This window comes from Neovison vison, chromosome 1, assembly GCF_020171115.1.
Source record: "Neovison vison isolate M4711 chromosome 1, ASM_NN_V1, whole genome shotgun sequence".
NCBI lineage: Eukaryota > Metazoa > Chordata > Mammalia > Carnivora > Mustelidae > Neogale > Neogale vison.
This window is the reverse complement of record NC_058091.1, coordinates 148,691,390-148,698,469: the sequence shown is the minus strand read 5'-3', so window position 1 is coordinate 148,698,469 and position 7,080 is coordinate 148,691,390. Positions and strand designations below refer to the sequence as shown.

The following is a 7,080-nucleotide window of genomic DNA, read 5'->3' as shown; positions in this document are numbered from 1 at the left end:
TCTTAAATTATGTATTAATGATTCTCTGTTCATGATAATGTGGAACTAAATTGGTATAAGCTATGTCAATTTCAGTCATTTACTTAAGTACTACCTTTAATATTCTGTGGCCATGTCTTACGACAGATCCACCTCACCCACCACCAACTTCTTTTTTTTTTTATGATTTCTATTAAAAGTTGCTAAATGCTTGGTCCTGACAGGAAACATGTGCTAACAGAGTATGGAACAGAAGAATGGCAGTTCTTTCACGGGGTTTTTCCTGCTGGGGTTCTCTGACCGGCCTCAACTGGAGCTAGTCCTCTTTGTGGTTCTCCTGATCTTCTACCTGTTCACTCTGCTGGGAAATGCCACCATCATTGCCTTGTCCTACCTCGACCCACATCTACATACTCCCATGTACTTTTTCCTCTCCAACCTAAGCTTTCTGGACCTGTGTTACACGACCAGCAGTGTCCCGCAATTCCTGGTTCATCTCAGGAGAGCAGACAAGTCCATCTCGTTTGGTGGCTGTGTGGCTCAGCTCTTCATCTCGCTTGGGCTGGGATGCACGGAATGCCTTCTGTTAGGAGTCATGGCGTTTTACCGCTATGCAGCCATCTGCAAGCCCCTGCAGTACACCGTGATCATGCACCCCCGTCTCTGTGCCCTCATGGCTTCTGTGTCATGGTTCATTGGTTTTGCCAACTCCCTGTTGCAGACAGTGCTCATCTTCCTTTTGACACTTTGTGGGAGAAATAAAATAGACCACTTTGTTTGTGAGATTCCTGCACTGCTCAAGCTTGCCTGTGTAGACACCACTGTGAATGAGTCTGAGCTCTTCTTTGCCAGTGTGATCATTCTCCTCATACCTGTGGCATTGATCATCTTCTCCTATGGTCAGATCGTCAGGGCAGTCTTAAGAATAAAGTCATCTGCGGGGCAGAGGAAAGCGTTTGGCACATGTGGGTCCCACATCACAGTGGTCTCCCTGTTCTATGGCACGGCCATCTATGCTTACCTCCAGCCCAGCAACAACTACTCCCAGGATCAGGTCAAGTTTGTTTCTCTGTTCTACGCCATCGTCACCCCCACAGTCAACCCCGTCATATATACACTGAGGAACAAGGATGTGACAGGAGCAATGAAGAAGGTACTTTGCAGGGGCCAGGATTCCAGATGACTGGGCAGGGAAGACCCTTTGATGGAACACATTGAATGCCAGAGTGATTAAGATGTTTGTGACCTACGTGGATCATCTAAAAATTCCCGTGATAAGTCTCAAGGGAATTTACTTACCTCATTCTTTGGAGCAAATGAGTGCTCAAATCCAAGTTCATGGATCCACAGAACTTCCAGAGAGGCTGATTTTTGTTCCTAGATCATTTGCATATATATATGGATTTATTATTTAATTTGAAAAAGAGAGAGCATGAGCAGCAGGGGTATAAGGAGAGGGAGAAAGAATCTCAAGCAAACTGTACCCTGAGTGCAGAGCATGATGCTGGGATTGGTCGCACAACGCTAAGATCACAACCTGAGCTGAAATCATGTGTTGGGCACTTACCACGTGCACCCACCTGGCTCTTCCTCACATTCATATTTTAGAGAGCTCCACAGGTTTTCTTATTTCACTCCCATTTGGGAATCCTATTCCATTTCTAAGTGCAAAAGGACATTTATGCCCATGATATGAAGGCATAGGCAAGATAAGAATAGGAACCACTAATGCGCTGTAAGAAATATTAACATTTTAGCATTTCGTAGTAACTTCTGGAGGAGGGTCACTTATTCTTGTATTTGGATCATGGGCGGATTACCAGGTCCATAGGTTGACTGTATCATTGCTTTTTCACAGAATTAGGTGGGCATCTGTGGGAACAGCATACTTTTAGATGGACGAGAAATTTGGTAACATCACTTCTGATACAGCCATTCAGATATCAGTGCAGGTGTGATGTGAGCAGTGTGACCGTGGTTCTATGCAGCCTGTGTGAGGCGTTCCTATCACACAGGGGCAGGGCCTGGTGCGTTGCTGCCGACACGCTGAGCAGCAGCTGCCGAGCCCCGGACAGTGCTTACGTGTCACGTTGTGCTGCAGGCAGAGGAGCGCCTGTGTGAGGTCTGCAAGCCGGCCACGTGGCCTGGGAGTCAGCCCCTGCATTCAAAAGGACTTTTAGGACATTATTGTATCTGAAAGTACATAACTCAGTTCCTAGTCAATATTCTATATGTTCTATCTACAATAATGCAGCAAAATTTCAAAGGGGGAAACATTTAGATCTTGTCTTCGTACCATTTTGTAAATTTTTTGATCCAGGCATCAACTGATCTATGCTTTGTATCTCACATCTGTCCAAGGCCCCAGGCAATTTGAATGCAGGGACACATGAAAGTAAGAGAAATGACCTCTGTTTCCCAGGAAATCCCATGTTCTGTGGAGCTTACTCATTTTCACTAGGAGAAAACTTAAAGAAGAAATAAAATATACATGAGCTATTAAAGATGTCTGTGTGTCTAAGCTTTATAGATAGCCATCTCATTATGAAGTCAGTGTCACACAGTTCTGAATTCTGCACATAGCCGAGCGCAGGTAGATGTGTTTGTGTCTTGGGGTGGACACATGCACATAACAACTCTCCTGTTCCCTCTCCTGACAGCTAACGGGCCTCCCCAGGGCCTTGAACCCTGAGCTGGCCATGCTTGCTGCAGAGACAGCATGTGGAGGCTGGAAATGACAGCCAGGGGAGGTTATGCACACGGTCAGGTTCTCTCTGTATCACTAAGAGCATCACAGTATTCTTACTTGAAATCAACATCTAGGATGTATCTTGACTCCATAGTGATACTTCATGTATGCCAGTAGGAAAACAGTTCTGTCCATTGTTTATCCCGTGGGTGACAAACTTCCTGCTTTCCATTATGTCAGCCACATCCTGACAATTATACCTAAATGGTCACTTTAAATTCCCTCATGTGAACTGTCTTTGGTGCAAAACCCTCAAGGTCTCATGACGTTACAGAGCCTATTGTAGTGGGTGAACAACTCCTTCTCTGCTCTTAAGGACACACAGAACCTGGGGCAAAATATTTATTTCCTTTAAGTGAATGTGTTAATGGCATTTGGATGTTTACAACTCATGGATATAAGTTATAGAGAACAAAGACCTCTGGGATCTCTGACAAAAAAAGAAGTCAGTTAAGAGACTAAACAGAAGTTCAGGATTGTTCTGTGACATTTTTCTAATGTTAGGAATCTGCTCCCCATGTTGTCCATACCTTGTCTGTAACAGACTCCAGAGTTGTGTAAATTGTCACCAATATTATTTACACCGCTTCCATCTGCGTGGTCACCAGTAAGTGTGTCATGGCTGTGCACTTGTACCAAGGCTTGGCTAAATTATTCCATCTGTGTTTAGCCCCTGGAGGTCAGGAGCTGATGCTCTAGAGCAAGTCATGGATTCTTCCAGCTCTTCTGCTTCCTGAGGAACACAGGGCACACACCATTGGCTCAGATAGTGACGGCAGAAGCCCAGAATGTCCGTCAGACTCACATGAAACACAATTTTTAACTGTTGGTGATTCATTATCAGGTAGCGAAGGATACCAAGTAGCAGGATTGCGTGCAGGAGGCCCCAGAGCCATCAGACACAGCCTGGAAGACTCTTTCACTGCGACGGAAAGCCTCTTTCTTCTCAATTGTGAGAAGAACTAGTGTGGTACAAGTCAGAGCAGAGAAGGCTTGGGGATTCACACATTATGTGTCCCTACCTTCATCGCCCTGTCCTGGCTTTAGGACTGTCATTTGGTAGCATATCCGCAGTGTGTAGAGTGGAGGTTCTAAACAGACCCTCTGCGTCATGCTGCAGCCTCTACTAGGTCAGAAATCACAGCACAGCCACCCCTGTCAGACCCTCATGTCGCTCAGAGTCTGTGCATTTCAGTTACTGTTTGCCAGAGTTCTGCTCTGTCCAGGCTCAGTGAGGAGGGAGGAACAGGTTATAGGTCCCTGTGAGCCCTTTCCTTTGCAGGTGGCTTCTTTTCAGATGCTTGTCTTGTAATACAGGTGAGAAGTTCTTTCCTGGCTGTGGTATTGCAGCGTATTGCAGACCTGGTCTTGCAGACTCTGGGAACCACTGTGCATGGGAGTGTGGTTTGCTGGGAAGGTGGGCTCTGTGTCAGTGCAGAAACGAGTGCTGCTCAGAGGGTCAGAGGATGGGGTCCCTGAGATGGCCTAGGGACTGGACACTTGCTCTGGGGAGGGAGACAGTTCCTTCTTCCTCCCAGGGTTCTTCCATTGTTTTGGAATTAAATTGTAAGAGCAGAGTTAACAGGAGAAAAAATCTGAAGGTTTATTAATTGAACATGGAGGCTCAATGATGAAATTGAGACCCAAAGAAATGACCAAGGCAGGCAGTTTTTACATCTCCTATAAATAGACAAGAAATGTGTGCAGAATTGACAGGATAGAGGAAATACGTGTTTGGGAGCTTTAGTTAGGAAGGAATTGTAATCAGAATTTGGGCTGATGTCCCAATTCCTAAAAAAGTAGCAAGTTTTGTGTCTGTAGCTTTCTCAACTCCAAGGTCCCTACTGGTGGATTTAGGATGTCTTTTACTTCTTCATCCTGGTCAGGCACCTGTCATGGGGAGATTTGTTTCCTGTTTCAGGAGGACAGAGGACAGTGTGGTGTCCTTGCACCTGCTGTTTCTGAAGTAGCTTCCATTCAATACAGTCAGTATGACCTTGAGGCCCATTTTAGAATCTGCCCTGGGTCTCTGCACTTGCCATACCCTTGATGCTTTCTAGAAACATAATTCCATTGATTTACACTGTTGGGTGGATTTATTTTAACCATTCAGAACTGAGTGCTGGGTATGGTACATAAACAATGACTGTTGGAACACTGAAAAAATAAAATTAAATAAAAAAAAAGGAAAGCCATTGCTGCTATAAACATTGGGGTACAGCCGGCCCTTCTTTTCAGTACATCTGTATCTTTGGGGTAAATACCCAGTAGTGCAATTGCAGGGTCATAGGGAAGCTCTATTTTTAATTTCTTGAGGAATCTCCACACTGTTCTCCAAAGTGGCTGCACCAACTTGCATTCCCACCAGCAGTGATGCAAAAATAATGAATCCTGTTATGCTGAAAAAAAATTTAAAATTTAAATTAAAAAAAAGGGAAAGCCAAATAAAAAAGAAATCTATGGGGTCTTTAAGAACTGTAGGTTCTTCTGATAAGGCAAGATTTCTGAGGACAGTTTTAAGCTCTTTGGGAATGATGTTTGTTGTTCAGTTCTTGACCTGTGTCCTTCATCTCAGTGATCATTCTGCACATTTTTGTTCTTAAGTATTTTATTTATTTGTGTCAGAGAGAGAGAGAGAGAGCATAGCACAAGCAGCAGAGGGAGAAGTGGGGTCCCTGCTGAGCAAGGAGCCTGCTGATGGACTTGATCTCAGGTCCCCAGGATTATGACCTGAACGGAAGGCAGATGCTTAATGTCTGAGCCACCCAGGCATCCCACATCCTGGAAATTTTTAATGGTTGGATTATTTGGGATCCTCATGGTCAATATGATGTCATGATCAATTGTCAAAGCCTTTCCAGGTGCTCCCCCTGATTCTTTTTTTGTTTTTTTAATTTTTAATTTTTAAATTTTTTTTTATAAACATACAATATATTTTTATCCCCCGGGGCACAGGTCTGTGAATTGCCAGGTTTACACACTTCACAGCACTCACCATAGAACATACCTTCCCCAATGTCCATAACCCCACCCCCCTTCTCCCAGCCACCCTCCCCCTAGCAGCCCTCAGTTTGTTTTGTGAGATTGAGTCACTTATGGTTTGTCTCCCTCCCAATCCCATCTTGTTTCATTAATTCTTTTCCTACCCCCTTAACCCCCCACGTTGCATCACCACTTCCTCATATCAGGGAGATCATATGATAGTTTTCTTTCTTCGCTTGACTTATTTCGCTAAGCATGATATGCTCTAGTTTCATCCATGTTGTTGCAAATGGCAAGATTTCATTTCTTTTGATGGCTGCATAGTATTCCATTATGTATATATACCACATTTCTTTATCCAGTCATCTGTTGATAGACATCTAGGTTCTTTCCATAGTTTGGCTATTGTGGACATTGCTGCTATAAATATTCGGGTGCACGTGCCCCTTCAGATCACTATGTTTGTATCTTTAGGGTAAATACCCAGTAGTGCAATTGCTGGGTCATAGGGCAGTTCTATTTTCAACATTTTGAGGAACCTCCATGCTGTTTTCCAGAGTGGTTGCACCAGCTTGCATTCCCACCAACAGGGTAGGAGGGTTCCCCTTTCTCCGCATCCTCGCCAGCATCTGTCATTTCCTGACTTGTTAATTTTAGCCATTCTGACTGGTGTGAGGTGATATCTCATTGTGGTTTTGATTTGTATTTCCCTGATGCCGAGTGATATGGAGCACTTTTTCATGTGTCTGTTGGCCATCTGGATGTCTTCTTTGCAGAAATGTCTGTTCATGTCTTCTGCCCATTTCTTGATTGGATTATTTGTTCTTTGGATGTTGATTTTGCTAAGTTCTTTATAGATTTTGGACACTAGTCCTTTATCTGCTATGTCATTTGCAAATATCTTTTCCCATTCTGTTAGTTGTCTTTTGGTTTTGTTAGCTGTTTCCTTTGCTGTGCAAAAGCTTTTGATCTTGATAAAATCCCAAATAGTTCATTTTTGCCCTTGCTTCCCTTGCCTTTGGTGATGTTCCTAGGAAGATGTCTGCGGCTGAGGTCAAAGAGGTTGTTTCCTGTGTTCTCCTCAAGGATTTTGATGGATTCCTTTCTCACATTGAGGTCCTTCATCCATTTTGAGTCTATTTACGTGTGTGGTGTAAAGAAATGTCCAATTTCCCCAACACCATTTATTGAAGAGGCTGTCTTTTTTCCATTGGACATTCTTTCTTGCTTTGTCGAAGATTAGTTGACCATGGAGTTGAGGGTCTATTTCTAGGCTCTCTATTCTGTTCCATTGATCTATGTGTCTGTTTTTGTGCCAGTACCATGCTGTCTTGATGATGACAGCTTTGTAATAGAGCTTGAAGTCCAGA

The 7,080-nt window shown here is 43.9% G+C and overlaps 1 pseudogene; it reads left to right on the top strand.

Moving 5' to 3' along the window:
• The first annotated feature begins 208 nt into the window (after nucleotides 1–208).
• On the top strand, nucleotides 209–1,162 carry LOC122900369 (annotated as a pseudogene).
• The last annotated feature ends 5,918 nt before the right edge of the window (nucleotides 1,163–7,080 follow it).